Source organism: Agelaius phoeniceus, chromosome 3, assembly GCF_051311805.1.
Source record: "Agelaius phoeniceus isolate bAgePho1 chromosome 3, bAgePho1.hap1, whole genome shotgun sequence".
Lineage (NCBI taxonomy): Eukaryota > Metazoa > Chordata > Aves > Passeriformes > Icteridae > Agelaius > Agelaius phoeniceus.
In genome coordinates this window covers 53,690,198-53,710,961 of record NC_135267.1, presented here as the reverse complement: position 1 = coordinate 53,710,961, position 20,764 = coordinate 53,690,198, and the positions used below count along the sequence as shown (strand labels likewise).

Sequence of the window (20,764 nt, the reverse complement as noted above, 5' to 3'; positions counted from 1 at the left end):
AGGGGTGGCCGGTGTCGCCCCGCTGTCCATCTCTCACCGGGCACTTGGGACGATGTTGCTCCCCTCCACCCCTAGCACACGAGCCGGATCAGCCCCCTGCCCAGTGCTCCAGAGCCCCGGGCGGTGGCAGCAGCCCCGGTCTCCTCTCTTGCGGTGCCGCGAGTGGTATTATCGGGCACACGGGAGTGCGTTGGAGAGTTGTGTAAGTCCCGGGAAATGTATAAATCCCCCCCGGCCGGGCGCGCCTCCCCGACTGCCCCGTCCCGCTGAGTTCCACGGGCGCGCCGAGGGCTAGCGGGCGCTTGCAGGGCCGGGAGCCAAGCCCAGCGATAATCCCTGCTGAGAACGACTTGGGAGGAAGTTTAGCGTCTTGTTTACCGGACGATCTGTAGCAGGCGGGTTTTATTTTGCTTTTGTTTGGGATTTCCCCACCCCGTTTGTTTGTGTTTTCAAATTCCGGATTCCTGACAAAATACATTTGGAGTGGTATGTTCTCCGCAGAAATTTAATCTTTCAACTGCAGTGACTGCCCCTGTCTGCCTGTTCCCCGCTCCATCCCCTTTGCCACCTTCCTAGGAACGTTTTTCTCCCGCCCCTGCTGTCGGACGCTGGCCGAGAGGGGCCGGGACGGGGCGGGGAGGGTTCGGCACCAGCTTGGACACCGCAGCTTTATCCTGGCTCTCGGCGGCACACGGAGCTGCGGTCGCTCAGCAGCCCGGAGGACTTGAAGGCTACCGGCGAGGGGACTGCCCTTGCCACGACTCGGTGCCTTGTCGGGACAGGGGCAGCCCCCTCGCCGCCCCGCCTGGCCGCCCGGGGCTGCGGCTGCCCGACCGGGGCTCCGGCAAGCAGCACCTGCCGGAGAGAGACGCAGGCAGGAGCTGCCGGCGTCGCCGCAAAATGACAGAGCGGCCAAGAGTCTCCCGTTCAGCGCGGCGTGGCCCCGCGACCCTCACCGTGGCCGCACTGCTCTCGCCTCTCCGGGTTTCCAGGCGGCGACAGCACGATGCTGCTCCGGACAGAGGGAGGGCGGGAAGAAGGACCGGAGGGGCCGATGGGTCCGGCTTTCCTTTCGGGGCAAGCTGCGAGCTCGATGGGCCGGAGTGAGCGGGCACCTTCCCGGCGCGGCCCCGCTCGGCAGCACCGGTGCTGCTTCTGCCTGCGGGCGGAGTTTGCCCCGGCTGCTTTATATTTAGCAGCCGACAATACCAATGACTCAGTTTTCCACTCGGTTAAATCCCGTGGAAGGTACAGGTGGTTTGGTTCGTTCGCGGGTGTGCGTGCGGCACAGGGCCGTTGCGAATGAGAAACCGGCGCCAGCTCTTTTGTACGCCGACATCCGCCATCTCTGCAATTACATTTGGTGGCACGTCGGGTGTTTGCCCTTTCATGTGGATGTTGCTACTATGTAAAGGAACAGCGGGATTTCATGCCTCATTGCCCTACCGGGACATCCTTTTCATGCCCGTATTTGCAGAATTACTAAAAGCTCCGCGGCTGCTCACTCACAACAGAAGAGAGCGTCCGCGGGAATGGCGAAGACAGCTCCAGGGAACTTGGGACGCATTCCCCACAATGGCCCCTTTGATGGGATCTGAACAAAAAAACAAACCAAACCAAAATACAAACCTCCCCCTCAAAAAAACCAAACAAAAAAAACCAAAAAAAAAAACCCACCCAAAAAAACCCCAAAACCAAACCAAAACCCACGAAATAAATCCCCACGAACAAGCAACCCTAAAATGTATCGGGATCTCTCGGGAGAAGTGGACTAGCAGGAGCAGCCTGTGGCGCCCGACTGCAATTTGAAGCACAAACACTTTAGGAATCTGGCATTAGGCTCAGCAGTTTCAGTGCTCGACGTCGGGGTTTCTAGAATATTTTAAAAATCCCAATAAACAAAAAAAATTACCACCCCAAATTATTTTTCGTGGTCTGTGCTGTAACGACACAGGGAGACCTGAGGTAGCCGGGCCTGCTCCCGTCCGGGACCCCCGTTCTGGGCGCCCCGGGAGCGGCCGGGAAACGCTGCCGTGCCTCAGACATCGCCTTTCAGTGCGAGGCGAGGTTTGGTAGGTCTGAGTTTGAGTCCGTGTTACCCTGCCAGGGCTGCAGCTGCTCGAAAAACGCCTGCACACACGGGGAGGGAGGGGGGGACACAGGCTCGAGCGTGGGTGTCCGAATCCCCGCTAAGGCACGCGAATCACCCGGGGATGTTGGTGCGTTTCCGAGCTGTCTCGGGGTTTTGCACAGAAATCTTTCATGTCACGCGTCGGTGCCGCTGGATTTGTAATTTCTGCTCACTCTGGAAATAGCTCCTGCTGCTTTATGGTATTTTTTTCCCCTGGGGCACAACTCCCGCATGCTGTTTTCCTACAGAAACCTGAGCTATCCTATGGTTACCTCCCCGAGTAGAGCTTATGTCAGCGTCGTCGATCCGGCTGCTAAATCCTCCTGGCACCCTCGCTAAAGGCCCTCCTCCGGGAAACTTCTTTTTTCATCTTGCCCAGATTAGGGATTTTGTTTGTTTGTTTTGTTTTAATTATTTTTGAGAGATCTGCCTGCTCCTTGGGTGAGAAATTTCGGCCTTTACCGGGTGGCACCGAGGAAGGCACGCCCTTGCACCTCTGCCCGGTCTCAGGCTCTCCCCTGCGGCAGGTGCGCCGCGACAGGCAGGGGCTCCGTGGCGCGGCACCAGCACCGCGACCCATGGGCCAAGCCTCTTGTTGTGCTTTGGTCCTGGTTGTACGGCACACGTGTCTCTTTCTCCAGTGGCCCCCAAAGCGCGGATCCCGGGAATCCTCGCTGCGGCGGGATTGCCCGCTCAGCTGGCAGCACGCAGCGCTGACAGCCGCGCAGTCGAACCCCAAAGAAACGCAGCATTCGCCGTTCCCCGTTGCTTTTCCCTCCAAAGGGAAAAAGCCGGGCGGACTCGCCGCTTCCCGCCAGCCTGGAGGCCCCGGGACAGCCCCTGCCCTCACCCACCACCCACGCCAGCCAGCTCTCCCTGCAGGCCCCCCTCGCTCCCCGGATCCCCCGAGCAGCGTTTTCCCGGGAGAGGAGGCCCCGGCCGGCGGCTCCGCGGTGGAGGCTCCCCGGCCCGCAGGCTTCCTGTCCCGGCCGGGGGGCGTCGGGGGGAGGCCGGGCAGCTCCCTCTCCGTCCCACCCTCCCTCCTTCCTGCTTTCTTGTGGGTTTGTTGTTTGGGGGTTTTGTTTGTTTGTTTTTACTCTCGTGGTGCTGGCGGTGGCTGCGGGGCCTGGTGGGTCACACGAGGCCAGCCCGGCGCTCCGGCCCCGACAGGCGCTGAGCCGTGCGGGCGCTCCCAGAGCCGGCTTGCCAAGTAAGCAATGCAGTACATTTCTCGCTATGTCTAGAGAGCCGGCTCCCGTAGGGAAGTGACTCTCTTCTGCTCCGTTCCCGAAAATGAAATTTCCTATCCCCCGAGATTTCAGGATTTTACACGTCTCTGTGAGCCGTTTAGGATTAAATAGTTAGGGAGTTCAAAGACTATTTTTAAAATGTGCATGGCCTTCTGAAGGAGCTGAAGTTTTTTTCAGCAGCTCTCTTCAAGGAGACTCAAGATTGTCCCGAGTTTCTTTACTGAACACGGTAGGTACTCGGAATCTAAGTCTTTGAGGAATTTTTTTTTTTTTTTAAACTTTACTGTCTAAAGCCATTTGCATCCCATATCCTCCTACTCAGTAAGCAGCTTCTTGGGGATAGCTGTTCTACTACTTTTAAGTTACTTTCTCTATTAGGAAACTCTTAAGAACAAGAGAGAAATGCAATTCCCATTCATGGACTGTGGACCATGATGCTGGCTTTGTTCTGGCTTTGTTGGGGTTTTTTTGGGGAGGGGTTTGGGGTTTTTCGTGGGTTTTTTTGGGGGGAGGGGTTGGGGTTTTTTTTTTTGTTTTTTTTTTGTTTTTTTTTTTTTTTGTTTGCTTTTTTTCTTGATGGACTCATCACTAACTGCCAGGAAAACAAGAGAAAAAGCCTTCTTGATTTCCCCCCCCCCCCGATATGATTGTAAATAGATGGTTAAAATGATTTCTGGCCATATTCATACCACGGTGGGATGGACGGACTGAAGAAAGAGCAGAGAGCTGAGGAAACTATGTGTGACAGCTGAAGGAAATAATGCTCAAAAAAAAAAAAAAAAAAAAGTCTTTAAAACGCGGCTTTGCCTAGACAGTGGCTACACACAGGTGGAAGTGAATGCATGACATTCCATGCAGGTCTGTATTGTGGAGGAGTATTTGACTATTAGCTGGGGTGTAGGATTTTTGCCAGTGGATCACAGTAGGGCCTGATCCACAGCTGATTCCTGTGGTAGTACAATAACCCCACAGATATTGATAAAATTGCAATTTCCTGAGATGGATGCAATCACTCCAGTAGATCACTTCAGTTTTGGGAAAGATAAAAAGTGCACAAAGACTTGCTACAATAAATTTTAAGCTAAAGATGATGGAGGACAAAAAAGTATGAAGGAAGATGCAGTGAGTATTTACAGACCTTTCTAAGTAACAAGTTTTAATGTTTTAATCACTGAGCTACACCTCCACAAATCTGATCTTGGTTAAGTAGTGAAGCTGACTATTGGGATTTTAGGCTGATGACAGAAAACGTAACTCTCCATCTCCTGCAGTGTGTCACACTGCTTCTCTGTTTTTAGTGCCTACAGGGGTCAATGAATGCACCCTCCTGGGTCGAGTGCTTTCTCCTGGCCTCTAGTCAATAGGTGCTGCGTGTTTGTCCAGAGCATGAAATGCTCTCCCTGAGAGCTGTCATTACATTGTAGGTGACACAGAAAGACAGGAACACCTCCTCTGGCTCCCACTGTCTGGTGATAACGAGTGTGATTGAACAGCACCCCAAGGAAGGGCAGCTGGAGAGGACAAACCCTGCAGCTGAGAGCCTCATCCTTAACTCTTTGCACCTTGGCACACTTCCTATGTGAGCTCAGGCACTCAGGACAATTAATTACATTAACAAAAGGTGTAAATTAAAAGTGCCTGTGAACTGTATTGAAACTCAGTTTGCATGCTCTTATTCACAACAGAACTGGCTGCAATTTGATTTAAATTAACTCACTTTCAGAATAAAATAACATTGACTAGAATAAAAGCAGCTTTAATTTTGAATGGATGTCTACATAGAATTGTTTGTGGTTTAACTAATCTGCTCTAAATATTAAGTCTGTTGATTTTCCCCGGCACTTCCATCTAGGCTAGTTTGCTTTGTGCCTCTTTAGGCTCCTATCACTAAAATGGACATAGTAATTGCCTACTAAAGTTTAAAGTCATTGTGTGAAGGATCTTGGTAATGACAGCATTTTGCCTGATACTCATTATACATGTTCTGCAAAAGCCAGGTCTATATTTTCTATACATGTGCAAAGTTAATATTTTACAACAACTATACCCAGCTGTACATGACCAGGGGAGACATGTAGCAGTGGAGAATTAGGGCATCATTGTGGATTTTAGACTTTCACTGAACATCTCCTGGGATTTGGCTCTCTGTTTTCTTCGAAGACTATGGGCCAAGATTTAAGAACTCTCTAACTTCAGTCATCCTAATGAACGGCTTCAATGGTGTTAAAGGGAACTAGGGCACTTCCTTTTCTAGTAGAAATCAGGCCACTTAATTACCTCACAATAATATACAGAACCTAATCTCACAGTTTTTTGCACAACATGAATTATGAACTTTAATCTATTTTAGCGGTAGTGCTATAAAAATCCATAGATCTGTATCAAGAATAAAACTATCCTATTATAATGGAAATGGAGTACTTGTAAAAATGAGCACATAATCACTTTCTCATTGAAACTCATTTCTCTTGAAATAAATTTTTACAGTGGTGAGGCATGGTTTAATTCACTAGTGACTGTGGCAAGTCTAGATAAACACATTCTGTGTCAGAAATGGAGACCTTCTTGAATTTTTGTAATAAAAACTTGGGGGGTTTTGAACTAAAGCAATTCTATCTTTTTTTTTTTCTTCTTCTTTTTCAATTCCTTCTTCCTTGTCAGCTTTTTACAGCATGTTCCTTTATTTCTTTTATGTTTTTCACGCTGAATGGACCTTTCTTTTTTTTTTTTTTTTTTTGCTTTTTTGATGCCAAAAACCGGAGAATTGTCATTTTTTGAGTTTTATTGTTGGTTGCTCCTCTAAGATAAAAAACACCCCACGCTTCCCAGAGAGTTAAGAAGGAACCAATTTTCAGGCAGTGCTAAGGTTTTATCCAAGATTTATTTATGAAAGAAAATAGTGTATCATCTCCAGGCTTCAAATCTAGCTGTTATAATAAAGCACTTCACCTAATGCTCTAAAAATACTCCTTTATATAAACTGTGCATGTGATAGAAATAAACAACCTCAGATATTCTGGATAGATCCATGGTATTTTTGCAAACTACCTCAGTAACAGTAGTCCTTATTGGCACTCGGAAGGGGCTTTGAAACTACAGATCCTGCAAGGCTAGGTAAGTAAAAGGACACACTAAACATCTGCTTGTCAGTAGAAGAAATAAAAAAAAATTAATGGAAACCTCTTCCAAGTCTCTGAAATAAAGCACGTAGGGTCAACATGAATACTCAACTGATAAAATTTATACAAAATTAAACAGGCAGACATTCAGTCAAGAGCCAGGCTTGGATCAGAAGTTTGGATCAGGATTTTCAGCCAAAGAGAAACAGTTTTTCCCCAGACTGGAAGTTACATACTTCCATGAATATATGTCCATGTAGAGAACAGTTCATCTAAACTACAGTGAGTTCCCTTTTGTCACCTTCTGTCCAAGGAAGAGAAGTTGTCTCTCTTCCATTCTGATGAGTCTTGTGTCTTACAACTGCCTGTGCTTAAACAAGTATTTTCAGGATTCTTTAGTTACTATCGTGTTTGATCCTGCTGAGCCTAATCAGGAAAACCTGTGTTAACTGGATATGACTTTTGCTTCAAGAAGGAAATTGAAAAGTTCTCTCTGCAGGAACTGGGCCTAATTCTAATTTTCTCCTTACTTCTAAAAGCAAACAATTTTGTGAAGGTATTTTTGATTTATAGTGATAAACATTTTTCTCTCCTTCAAAATACTATATTACTTTGGTAGTATTTTATTTTAACATATTTCTAATTAATTTTATTCAGTGTACACTTTTTGTTACAGATGGTTGAAAATAAATATGTCTTATTACAGCAAAGGTAGATCAGACTTTGAGAGGAAAGCTCTGCAGCTCAGAGGACGTGTCAGACTTAAAAAAGTGTTCACTGTTCTTTCTGGTAAAAGAGATAAAAAATCCTGTGCAGACTGAAGGCTTTCCAAAATGCTAAGTGCTTTCCTTTGCTTGGTAGGTTGTTTTCTTGTGTTTCTTTTTTTATGGCAGATGTTAACCAAAGCGCACTTAAAATTACTGTGGGAGCAGTTTGCTTTTGGTGCTTGCTGGTTCTGTGTGGGTGCTGGTGCTCACCTTTGCAAGGGACAGAGGTGCCATTTTTGGACCTGTGCTGTTCCCTTTTTGAGCTCCATCACAGTGCCTGAGGTGGCTGGCAGCACTTCCTCAGGCCTTCAACCTGGGCGTCTCCTTCCCTGGATATATTCAAAAGCTGACACAATCCCCTGATGTGCCCTAGGGGACCCTGCCTGTGCCAGGGGGTTGGAATAGATGCCATGCAGTGGTCCCGCCTGACCTGATCCTTTCTGTGGTTTTGTAACCCTTCTGGAATTACAGAAAATGGACACCCCTCTGCCAAAACACCATGAGGTGCCAGGGTGTTTTTATCCTGGTGTAAAGGATAAAACCAGATGACACTATTTCCTGTTTCCTCCCTTCAGCCCCCAGCTTAGCCACTGTTGTATTGTTTTTGACCACGGAACACTTGTTTTAACTGAAGACTTTAGCTTCATTTTCTGAGCCTAATCTCAGATCTCTGAAACTTTCTCTTCTTTAAAGTCATTGCTCCTACTTGGAAAGCTGCCCTGCCCTTCTGAAAACCTTTCTCCTTAGCTTTGTCTCTGACTGTTGCTTTATTTTCTACTGCTCTTCATGAAACATGCTCCCTTCCTTTTTGCTAGCTCCTTCTCTGGGAACAACCTGATGATGTCCTCTGGATTGCAGCACACAGAACTTTCTAGCAATGACTTCCCAGCCACAGAATGGCTTTTATGTGATGTCTCTTTTGATAGACTCCCTCTTCATATGTCCTTTTCCCATCTTTGTCCTTTGCACAGTCAATATTGAACTTCTTCTTTCTTAAAGCTCGTCTTCTCTGCTTCCTTGAACAAGGCTGAGGACATCAGCTCTCTCAGTCTTGGAGAGAAAGGCTTATAATGCTGGTGCTTTCTCTGCCCTCTTGTTTGCTTAGATGTGAAAGTTGTCTCCAACTGCAGCTATCAGATCTTCCTACAAAAGCAGAGGATAATCTGACTTCTATGCTACGTAGGCTAAACTTTGTTCACGCTCCTGCCTGGCTTCCCAAGCACATCTCTCTGCGTTTCTGGGCTTTTAGAAAAGCTGTTCAGTTCATCCTCCTGGTTAATAGCTCTGGCCACGTTGTTCCTGTCACTGCCTCTGGACCACTCATTCCCGAGGGCACCCAGGATTACTCGGTGTGTCCATGTCCCTAAGATGTCAGCCTTGGATCCCCTTCTGTCTGGAAACTGCACACTGAGGTACTTCAGCATGCATGAAGTTCTTTTTGTGAGGTGACATGTCAGAGCAGCGGCACTTAAACTCCATCACCCATCCATCTCTGTGGGAGGTTTGGGTTCCTGCAATCAGAGGGGATTTTTCTTCCCTGATAGGGGAATTCCAAGCTGGCAGAGCAGCCCACTGGCTCTGTCAGGGAAGAGAGAGGTGAGAGGGATGAGCTACAGAAACCTCCCCGTTGCTCCCTTCCTGCCAGAGGGGACAAACCTTCCTGCTGTGAGAGGGAGTCTGACAGTAAGGAGAACAAGGAAAACTATCCTTGCTGGCATTGAGTAAGGAGAAGGAATTGTCATGCAGAGCAATTGCCCTGCTGGAGGCAGTCACTGAGCACCTGCCTGTTTGAATTTGGTTAGTACCTACACAGTGGGTGTATGTCACTTGTGTCACTTGTATGCTCTCCTTCTGAAACCAGGTACCCTGCAGAGCTCAGGGGCTCAGGGCACAGTTTCACACAGAGTGAGATTTTTGCTGTGGTTACAGAAAGGTCAGAGTCCTTGTGTTTTGTAAGTCCATGGCATCATCTAAAGTCCATCACGTGTGTTATTAACAAAACAGCCTCTCATTTTTTTCATACAGTAAAACATAACATTGCACAAGTAACACATATTTAGATTTCCAGGACTACTCTGTCATGCAGAGTTTCTCCAGCAATTTTAACTTTCTTCTAATTAAAATAATCTCAGATAAAAGCACTGCAGTAAAGAGAGAAAGATAACTAACAGACCAGCTATAAAGAGGAGGTGCCAGCAATGCATTATGGTCTGGAGAGGAGTGTCTGAGGGAATTGTTGTGTAGTCTATTGATTTCTTCTGTATTGATCTTAAATGGGAAGTAAGGAGACTACAGGACTGATGCTAAGTAGAGCAAATAAATTTATTTAAAATGTAGAATATCTGGCAACAGCAGATAGGGCATGAGAATGAGAGAAAGCAACCTGAGGAGCTCAGGAGACACAGCCCATGCGAGGTGAATTGTGAGAAAGAGGGGTGCATTCCAGTGAACAGGAGGGCACAGAATATTTTAGCATAGCATGTCTATAAAGTGGCCACTGTAGCTCAGCTGGTGAAATGTCTGTGCATTTGTGGAGCAGGTCTGCATAGGGGAATAAATCCTCCTGGTGCAGCCAGATGCTGTCATGTCAGAGACAGGCCATTTAGCCCAGTCAGAAGGCTCAGGATGAAGGGGGTTGGCACTGGTTGCCCTCCTTTGTGTGTTTCATGCTGTCCTCGCCTTCTTGTTCAAGTCACAGTTTTTCAATTCAAAACATACTTTGTGCAGGTATCAGAGTCAATACAGGAAATATTTAGAGGGATGATAACTCTGTGTAGAAAGACAACAGAATTTCATTGCTAGAGTCAGGGGTAGTACAAAGTACACATGTCCACAACACACCCTAGTCCACACAGCTGTTTCTCACCTTCCCCTTCCCTGTGGGCATAGAGAGCATTTTATTTCCTATCGCACCCATCTCCTTTTTCACATGTGCCTGCAGAGGTTAAGACTCTTTAGTTGGGAAAAATTCAAGCCCTTCAAAAACAGTGGGAGAACCTGTTGAGTTAATTTTCAGTGTAGACAGTTTTTCAGTCTTCGGTTGGCTACACTTGTGATATTTTGCTGGTGTTTCATGGTACTGGCAAAATGACTAGGCAAGTATTTCACAGAGTCATCTAAGGAAGAAAAGAAAACATCCTAACAGAACACATCCCAGCAGATGATGAACTTTTAAAAATACGTTTTGGTACTTGCTCATACAACCCTACATCACATACAAAATTGTAATGGATGAGAAAATGCACTGACATCTCTTTTCCTACATCAATAAGCATGTTGTTCAGTTCAAATACCTCTTGTGAGAGATATTATGAGCCTTAGAGCATTGGGTATGATAAACTCCTGTTCTAAAGTCATGGTGTAACCAATCTCCTGGTATTTTATACTTCAGTAGGTTTGAGAAGACACATAATGCCTTACACAAAGACCTCTGGTATTTTGGTGATAGGAACATTTTCATTGATTTCTATATTAGCACCATTACATGGTCTAGTTATAAATCACTTTGTCAGTCACTGATTAACTGAATAACTGGTGCTTTAAAATCTGCATCTTGTCAATATGCAGTAAGTAAATTTTCAAGTATGTTAGCAATTAATGTTGAACTTTCCCTTGTACTTTTAAACAGATTGAGTGCTCTTCCTAGACTCAAAATATCCAGACTTAATGTCTCCCACATAATAAATAAAATTGTTCAAATGGCAATGCTGCAAAACTCCAATTCAAAGGGTGACAATTTTGCAAAATGTTGCAATAATAATAAATGTAAATTTTGCTGTGACCACTTGGTGTCATCTAGTCAGAGCTAGTTAGTTTCTTGTTCTAGACTTGGTTTTAGTGTTAAAAAAAATCACATTAATTTTGTTTATCTGAAACCCAGAGGACTGATACCAGCTCTTATTTTCTCCAGGTGAGTTCCTCAGAGACAGCATTGCAGTATCACCAGAAGACTGCCATTCTTAAGAACCGTATTCCCTCTTAAAAAGGCTGCTTTGGGGGCAGACTGAGGCACATGACTGACACTTTTTGCCCTGATTGCAAAGTTGTTTTGCTGCCAGTGCTGCTGGAGAGCAGACAGGTGAGTACATCTTGTTTACGATAGCTGAGATGATACACAAGGGTCCAGTGTCCAGCAGACAGAATTATTAGGTGGCACAGGTGCAGCCTTCAGGAGTTCTCATGAAATTCTGGTGTCAGCTCAGGACAGCTCTTCATTCACTCTGCATCTTGAGCCCTCTACTTTTTTTTTGCCAGTCTACTAGCAACAGGAAGATACTCAGCCCTCAAATGAGACAAACAACCCCTGATCTCTGGGGAGAAGAACATTTTTCAAGAATTCTGTGTGAGGTAGAACACTTGGAATAATTTTTTTTTTCTTTGTAAAGAACCTTCTCTGTTCTGCTCTCCAGTTGGGTGATCCTGCATTGAGTTACACCCAGCCAATGTGTAATTGCTTGAAACTAGATCCAAGGCTTGGAAAATCTTTTTGTGTTTAAATCTGTACCTAATAAAATATCTACTCACTCTGTGAGGAGCAAGAATGTAGAGCAGAGAGGGGGAATATTTCCCATTGGTAGAAATGGAAGGCAATGTTTTTGTTTGGTTGTTTTTCAGCACTTAAATTCAGTTTACCAGGTGACTAGGCTAGAGAGAGGATGCTTCTGAAAGGGTTTTAATCGTTTCATATATCACAGTTTGGTGTGTTTTAAATATTTATGTCAATTACCTTTGCTGCTGACAGGCTAAGGAATCCAGTTGTGTCTGGTGCTGCTTACCACAACATTGTAATATGGAGAGTATAATGAAACTGGGAAAAAACCAGAGGTAGAATTAAGTGCAATTAGTAACATGCAACAAATGAGCATTTGATTAGTTATAAAAAAGAACCTTGTCAGCACTGTGACAATCCAGTGATTCAAAGATCAGAACGTTGCAGATTGCTGTTGACAAACGGGAGGGAATTCACATAAAGTAACTCAACCCACTGTTGGACTTAAAAGACTGGTTTATGGGAAAGATTAGGACAGCTAGATAAAGCCTGTCTGTCTAAATACTTTCATAATAGTAATGAATGTGGTATACAGCACTGTATGTTGAAGGGCATAGTGGAAGTTGAGGGATCCAGTAACCCCTTACAAAGTTGTAGCCTGTAAGCATGAAGAAAGGATAGAAGTGGGTAAGGGTTGCTGAAGGAGCACAAGTGCTTAGATGAAAAGGAGAAAAGCTCGTGCCAAACACTAGGAAATATTACCTCCTGTGAGAACTGTTAGGCTGTGGTCAGAAGTTATACAAAACCCCTTAGCTGAGTCATTTAAACCGAACTGTAAAACACGCTAGAAAATATGCTGTACTGGCAGAGAGCACGCCTAGATCAGGAACAACCAGCCTACTCCCTGCTTTCCTTTTTCCCAAGGGCCCTTTACTGCTGGTGTGGTAGATATCAGTTGACTTAGCAGGAGGCAGAGCAGGGATGGCTGGAGGCAAAGAGGGAAAATTCAGTACATGAGTTTTGTGCGGGGCGGGGGCTCAGCACGGCTGCTGTGACGTACATGCAGCATCCCCGTGGACACGGGGCGTCACAGCACCGACTGGCAGGAGCCACGTGTGCCCCGTCCCACAAGGAGCTCTTTATCAGCTGGGATCCAATCTTCCCTGTATCGCTGATCAAAGGGGTCTGCATCAAGAGGAACCACAAGGAGATATAGTGGGGCGAGCTGGGGAATCTGCAACAGCTGCTGCTATTGCAGCCATGCTGATGGCTGGTTGTGCCCATGGAAGGGAGGGGTGAGGAGTGAGAGGCAGGAGGTTTGCAAAGACTTGTCACCGTGCCACACTGGTGTGTTTTCACCTCTTTCTACTACCCCAACACAGATTTCACGCATTTTTAGTTAAGAAGAAAAAGGGTTGTATGTGTTGGTCTGTACATTTTGTGTTTCCTTCCTTTTTTTGTATTGATAAAGCCAGAATTGCAGGATTTTGGGGCAGTTGTAAGCGGCCTGGAAAAAAGAATTGCTCTCTTGGGAGCCTCAGAAGAAAGCTACAAAGTGAAAAATATTGTTCTCTGCTTCATGGAAAATGCTGGATGAAGTTACTCATCCTGCTGAGGTCACCATGAAAGCTTGGTGGTGCCCAGCTGCACCCATCATGCGCATTTAGTTATTTGCTTCTCCAGGAGATTTCTTTCCATGGCTTTACTCCTTTGTGACCAGCACTATGTTCACCTGGCTAAAATTAATTTAAAACACAGTTTTTAGCACACCACTGTCTTTATCATGAGAGATTATTTGTGATTTTAGTGCTTGAGAGTTTGTGAAGTCTCAATTCTCAGTCTGTATTTGTTGGAGAATTTGTTTTTTATCTCTTTTATGAAGGCCACCTGAGAGTGACCACACTTCACCACACTGTGAAAGTGATCAGTGGGGAGTTTTATTTCTGTATAGCACCTATAACTCCATCATAGCAAAATGACTCCAAAGACACAAAGAGTTAAGCACATTAAGTATTTTAATGTGTTTTTTATTTACTGTATGCCTCCAAGATGCAGAAATGTTTTCTGTGGTGAAAAACGTTATTTGTATTACACAGCTGGGCATGGGTTGGCCTAAGGAATAGATTTACAATGGGACACTGGAGTTTTGACTCTCTTGGCTGGCAAACCCCATGCCTTTGAGTTGGGCTCCCAGGGATATGCAGGCATGTTATGGGGAGAGCACAGCTCCTGAACAGCATTCCCACTTTGGCATGTGCAGTGCCATGTGCAGTGGATGTAAATGATGTGTATGTGTTGTTTAGCAGGCTAGTAGGACACACCATGGGTATATCCAAGCTCCAGGCCTTTCTGGATCTGTGGTGCTGATGCTGGACTGCTGTGGGACACGTACTGAAACTCTCCCCTCAAGGCAGAGCCCAAAGCATCCCATGCTCAAAGTTTTCAACAACACAGCCAGCCTGGTCTGAGGGAAGTAATGAGGAGACTGGGCTTGCCCTGGAGAGAGATGAGGGAGAAGGAAAGTGCACATGGGAGGCAGAGAACTGTGGGAGAGCCCAGCCTGCTCTTCTTGCTCAGGGGTGGATGCCTGGTGTAAGGAGCAAGGACCCCAGCAGCAGGTGCTGGTCATGCAAGGCAAAGGAGCAAACCCAGTTTCTCAGGCCCATGCTACTAGCAGAGCAGAGCAAGGTGGTGCCATCCTCTGCAGGCCATGGCCCTTCTCAGCTGCTTATGGCCAGTCACAGCCCTATGATACAGCAAGCCCTAGAAAACAGCCAGGCTTATCTCTTTCTCTACAAATCTACTTAGAGATGAAGTGCTTGTTCCTTCCATGCTTCAGAATTGATGGATGTGGGAGAGGACGTTCACTTCCACTGAAGTCATGGCCTTTTGGTATGACCACAAAAAAAAAAAAAAAAAAAAAGAAGAGCAGACCTCCCCTTTCATGGCCAGCACTCTGAATGAGACCTGCTGCCAGCCTGGCATGGAGGAGGAAAGTTTCATGACTTAGTGACATGTGACCTTGAGCCCCACCAGCACAGTCCTTCCTCTCCAGGTATTTAGAAAGTAAGAGTAATAGTAATAACTTTTAATTAGACTACTTAATACTTCTCAAGTGTTTAAATGTTAGGGAATTTTGACCTAGGTATCTCTTTTCTTGTCATGTATTACAGCAGGGAAGAGCAGACACAGCCAGAGACTTTTTGCACATGTGAATATACAAGTTGTAAGATGGTGGGATGTTCTGCAGAAGATGTCCTCTGGCAGAGCCTTTGATTGAGTGTGTTAAATTCTCACTGAAATGTAAAGGACAATCCCTTTTCTCTCTGTCAGGCTTACAGGATGGGTAGCAAAAAGTGGACCTGGAGAGTTTTAAAGTTCAACAGGGTCTGTGGACTGTTCATTTGATGATAGGTATGATAGGTATCCTGTTCTGGGAGAAAAATTCAGTGAATAAATACAAGTTTTTGCTTTCAACACTCTCCTCCTGGACTTCTGCTGTCAAGTGGCTGCAGAATTCAAAGAGATTATTTTGGCGGTTCCAAAAATCTGTCATACAGATCTGAGTTTTTTCCCTTGTATTTGTCAATGTGTGACTAAGCACAAGTATTACAGGAAACATGGAAATGTTTCGGCTTTAAAGAATGGCTGTGGAAAAAGACCTCCTACTGATTAACAACTGTTGTTTAATAAAATAATTTTCGGATGTCCAAATTGCTGATTGTTCCAGTGAGGGTTACATTCTGACCAGAAGGGATCCCACCAGTCCCATGTCATCAGCCTGTGTGCTCTGGGAAGAGGCTTTTCTGTGGCCATTTCCTGCTTCAAAACAATGGAGCATGAGAGATGCCCATCTTTGCTCCCCAAACTGCTTAGCCCAGTCCCTAGGGTGGCATTAAAACCATGGGAGAGCAAAGGAGAGGAGCTGGAGTGTGAGGATGTGGCTTTGTTTCAGAGATGCAACCCATGGGATTGAAAGCCCAGCTAGGATGGGAACAGAGAAGATCCCTCATGTTTGGGGCACTGAGGGTCAGTGTGGGTGTATCAGGTGCTGGCTGGAAGGAGAGCAGAGAGGGCCAGGGACTCATAAGAAGTTCACCATTCTGTTCTGAATTTCTCCCTCCATAGCAGGGGCCAAGCCCAGGTGCTCTTATGCTGTCCTCTGGTGGGGCTGGTTCTCAGAGCCTGATGCACACACCCCAAAGTCCTGGGTGGCACTGGGGGTGTTTTGCTGTAATTGTGCTCATTCAAGGGCTCACACAGACACACACAGAGAAACTTTTATTTCTGTTACATTTTGTGGCTGTTCTTGCTGTGCTGTGAGGCTTTCATCTAGTTTGTCTGTCTTGTGAAGTGGCAGAGTGCTGCTGCATGGCCTTTCACAGGTGGTGTGGGCAGTGCTGCAGCTGAGCTCTCCACCTTGAACCAGGGCCTCATTGAGAGTGTCATGCAGGTCTTGACACTTTCCTAGCAATACATGTTCCCTCTGCCAGTTTCTTTATGGACACAATACTTCAGCTCCATGCAGCTGGGTATTCTTAGTCTAAATGTGGCTGAAGGCAACAAATTAATGTCACTGCCCATGTTTAATGTTGGTTTGTTTGTTTTGGGTTTTTTAATAGGCAGCCAGCAGATGTGCACAAGGGTTGCTTATTGACATTAATCATTACCCTGTTGATAGCCCTGGGCAGGCAGCTTTAATTGACCAGAACTGAATCCAGTAATCATATCATGGAAAATATACATCACATTTATTTCAGTAGCACATCTGAATTACAGTAATATGACTTCATGGCAAAATTCTCAGTGACTGCATTAGAAGCAGGAGCAGAGCCATTGTCTGATAGCACAGATGTAACTGAGCTGTGCCCCACAATCTGCTGTGCTTGGGCAGTACAGTGAAGCCTTGTCCAAAAAGTCATAAAATTACCCTCCAGGATCTTGCAGACCAAGCCCTGTTCAGACAAATAAAGAGAAGTTCGTACATGGTGGTTGTAGAATTGTGTCTTTCATTGTTTTCTTTTAGTACAGCCATTCAATAGAAGGGATGGTCACAGTCTCTTCAAACAGCAGAAATGCTCCAGTAAAAATACATAAAAGAGACCATGCAAAAAAAACCCAAAAAACAACAATTATAGAAGTCTTTCCTTTAACCCAATTACCTGCAGAAAATTATAGTTTAAAAAATCTCAGAGAAAGTAGAGCAATGGAAAAAAACCCTGAGATTTAGTTTGATCATTTTATAACTGGGGAAAAATCCCAAGAACTTAATCAACAAGCAATATTGAGATATTGACTAATGTGTTAATGAATTCAATTTTTGTTAAATATATCAACATGTTAGATATTACATGGAAGAGAAACAAGGATGAATAGATGGCCAACATAGTCAATTGAGCCTATTTTTTCCATGGTGAATGCAAAGTCTGTGACCTTTGTTCAACAGAATGGTTGAGAGATGAGGTTTGGGACTGTGTTAAGTTACCATGAATGGCAGAATCCAGGCAGAGAAGATGTGATCAGTTGTCTAAAGCTGACTGTGGATATATTCCTGTAAACCTTTTCTCATCCTGTTCCATGCAGCAACATTCTAATAGCTAAATATTTACTATATTTATATATAAAATGTGGATGAAGGTGCTGATTTGTAAAAACAGGTATCTTGAGGATGAGCAAAGCCCTTGGGTTCAGTCAATATGAATATGTTATATATGCTTCACTTTGTGCATTAACTATATGTATTTGAAGTTGTTAAGGTGGCTTGCTGACATTAAAGCTCCAAACAGCCAAAATGTCTCTTTTGAAATGGTAGAATTATAGATCAGTAGGATTATGTACAGTATGCGAATTAAGTTACACTTTAGTGTAACTCTTGTTCAAGGTTTTTGTATAAAACTAAGACCTTATTTTACATGGGAAAAATAGAAACACTGAAGGCCAGTGAGAGTTGTACAGTTGTTCCAGACATTGAAGTAGTTTATTAATATAGATTTTTAAAGCAATGCTGATGTAATTCCTAATGTAATTATAGGTAACACCCACCCTCTTAAACTTTGATGTCTCTAAGAAAGGAGATAGACTTCACTGAAAAACAGAGGACACACAGGCAGCAAGATGAACAATGTACAAATGTACAATGTACATATGTGCATGTACTGAACAGGTAGGTAGTCTTGAGAAAGATCATTGCCTCCTCTTTTGTAGAAAAAGTGTTTTAATTATCAGGAGACATCTGTGAGGGCTTCAAATGGGAAATTAGTGAGGATATCGGTTAGATGGATCAGAATATTTTGCTAGTACCTAAAAGAGAGAGGTTTAAAGGAGAGGTAGAACTGAGGTAGTTAGGGGTTTTTAAAAAATTTATTCTTTATTTGTTCTTTTACTTATTCTGAGACCAGAAATAGTTTACTTTTCTTCACATTGAAGTGATTTTGTACAAAATACTTTAATTATAGCCTACTTAGTAGGAAGAACAGCCTCTTCATAGCAATGAGTAAACTTCTGAAGACAAATTGATATTTGTAATCTCCTTTAATTCAGGAGGAGGTGCATTTTTGGGGTTCTTCAAAATTCAAAATTTCATTGATGTTTTCATTTTTATTTTAAGCCATCATGATAATACATAAAAATTAGAAAATACCAAGATTTTAACTTTTTTATTTCAGTCCCCTAGTAATAGAAATATTGCAGCATGTAAGACAAACCAATTCTCAGAAGATACAAATTTAACTGACTGCTACCTCGTATTTAGCCATGTACTAATTCAGATTTTGGAATTCATGCAGATTTTAATGGGGAATCTCAGTTTTCAAACCTTTTTTTTAAGTAGCCAGAGAGGAATGGTAATAATGATTTAAATTATTATCTAACTTGATCTATGTGAGATCTCCTTAGAAAAACTCACTGTGTGTAGTTTAGACACATTCTTGAGTGATTTGTTGTCCCAGAGCCTCTCAGCCCATGCTGAATGCTCTAGGTGATCATGTGATTTCCTTGTTGCAAACCTTGAATAATGAAATCAAGGACACAGTAAAGTTGGAACCATCTTTCCATGGCTTTGTCCTCAACTCTCTTTTCTCTATAAACTTATTCTTTAAAGTACTGGTGAGAAAATTCATGGTTCTGCTGACTTCCCTGCATTCTAGAAATGACTGTCAGGTTGGTAAGGTATATATCCAGTGGAAATATTAAAATAATTAAGCTATCAAGACTGAATTTATTTTTCTCATACTTCCAGAAAGGATTGAATTACATTAGTGATGGTTTCATGTTTGAATTTGCAAAGTTGTAGGGAAGAGTTTGTAGAGTTGTAGGGACAACATGTGAAGGACTTTTTGTCAGGGAAATGCTCACCTAACTATCTGTGTTTCCAGCTTTTCCTCTGTTAGTCCTCATTAAATGCACAAACTGGTTAAAATTCACCTCTCTCCATTTAGATATTTGGCCCCATGTTGACTGTTTTTCTAAGTGTCAGAACTTTTACAAGGAAAAAAGAAGACCCTGAAGAATGTGATGCTACTTTATGGAGGACAAATCTTCTATTTCTACCCGGACATGAAACTCTTCAAGGTGAACAAACAGGGAGACATGTCTAGAAATGCACAAAGAAGCTGAGCTAATTAAGAGAGCTCCCACTGCCTCCCTTCATGAAAGCTGCTATGCTTTTGAAACCCTGGAGATGGTTTGACTGTGGATTTGTGAGGTTAGGAATACAGCTGGGATGCTGAGACTGTGGGCTGGGTGGTATGTATAGAATGTGTTTGATCAGTTTCCCTGGTTGTATTAGAAAGAGATGGCATAAAACAAATGGGGTGGAAATAGGCAGAAAGGATGAGGAGCTCCCTCTGGGATAGGTCTGAACTGATTTAGATTGTGGGAATTCTGTGTGTGTGTACTAAATGTATTTTTCCTGGAGATTTCAGTGGCTATTTTTTTCCTTCTAATCTTTATCAATGTTACAGAAAATGTATTTTAGCCTTCAGCAACATGAGGTTCAAACCTTGCAGTTCATTCCTGCAGATGTTTGCATGGCATGCTACAGCCCTGCTTTCTGTATGCTGACATGCAAATAGCTTGTCAGTCTCATCTTGAGCCGTTACTATGATTTGGTTCCTGTCACTTCCAGGTATTCAACACTGTAAAAAATACTTTTCTTGTTTGAAGCATCATCATAGATGGTGTACTTGAACAATGCTATCTCTGGGATAAATATGTGTGATTGTGGCATTTTGGATAAACAGAAGCTGGGTGATGCAGGACACGGTGCCTTTGTTCACAAGCCATTGAGGATCAATAATGAATATTCAGTGCACCACATTAAATCTGCCAATGTTAAGGCTACCCAGGGGATCACAACATGCTGGTGGGGAGATTCATATGGCAGTCAGTCCTTTTGGTCATATTCATAGGCAACAGCTCCTTCACTCTTATACTTTGATAAGAAGAATATAAACAAGACCTTTACACTGTCTTGAAATGCATCAAAAATCCTTGTGTCTCCTCTTCCCTGGTGAGACTAACCCTGATCATCTGATTCCTGTATCAGCAGAAGGATTTCCTCACTTGACAGGAGCATGGATAAACTTGGCAGAAAGTAAAGAGCATTAATAATAACGGATGTGGTAATGTTTTTCTGTGTTTACAAGGCACCTGTATGCTACATGTATCATTTCAAATTATATTGAAATTATTGATTTTTATTTAATTACTACAAGATAAAACATTTTCAAAACAGCTCGAGGGTTTTGGAAAATTAAATTAAAAAGTCAGAGTCTGTCTGAGAAATTCTGTGTTTGGACCTGACTCCACCCATTAAAAACAGGTACTCAGTTGAATAGAAAAATATATTTTTGCTTTAGTTTTGTTTCTTTTCTATTGTAAAGATAAGAGCTGCACTGAAATTCTACTGGGAAAGCAATACCAATAAAACATCAGAATTAAAGGGAAAACAATTTTAAAAGTTTGCTTGAAAATTTTATGCAATCATATCTGTCTGCCTAATCTTTCAA

The 20,764-nt window shown here is 43.9% G+C and overlaps 1 long non-coding RNA gene across 1 annotated transcript; it reads left to right on the top strand.

Moving 5' to 3' along the window:
• Positions 1-3,306: 3,306 nt before the first annotated feature.
• On the top strand, positions 3,307-17,913 carry LOC143693708 (uncharacterized). Its single transcript, XR_013181646.1, has 3 exons — positions 3,307-3,610; positions 11,178-11,345; positions 17,788-17,913. It is a non-coding gene; the product is annotated as an uncharacterized LOC143693708 (long non-coding RNA).
• Positions 17,914-20,764: the final 2,851 nt, after the last annotated feature.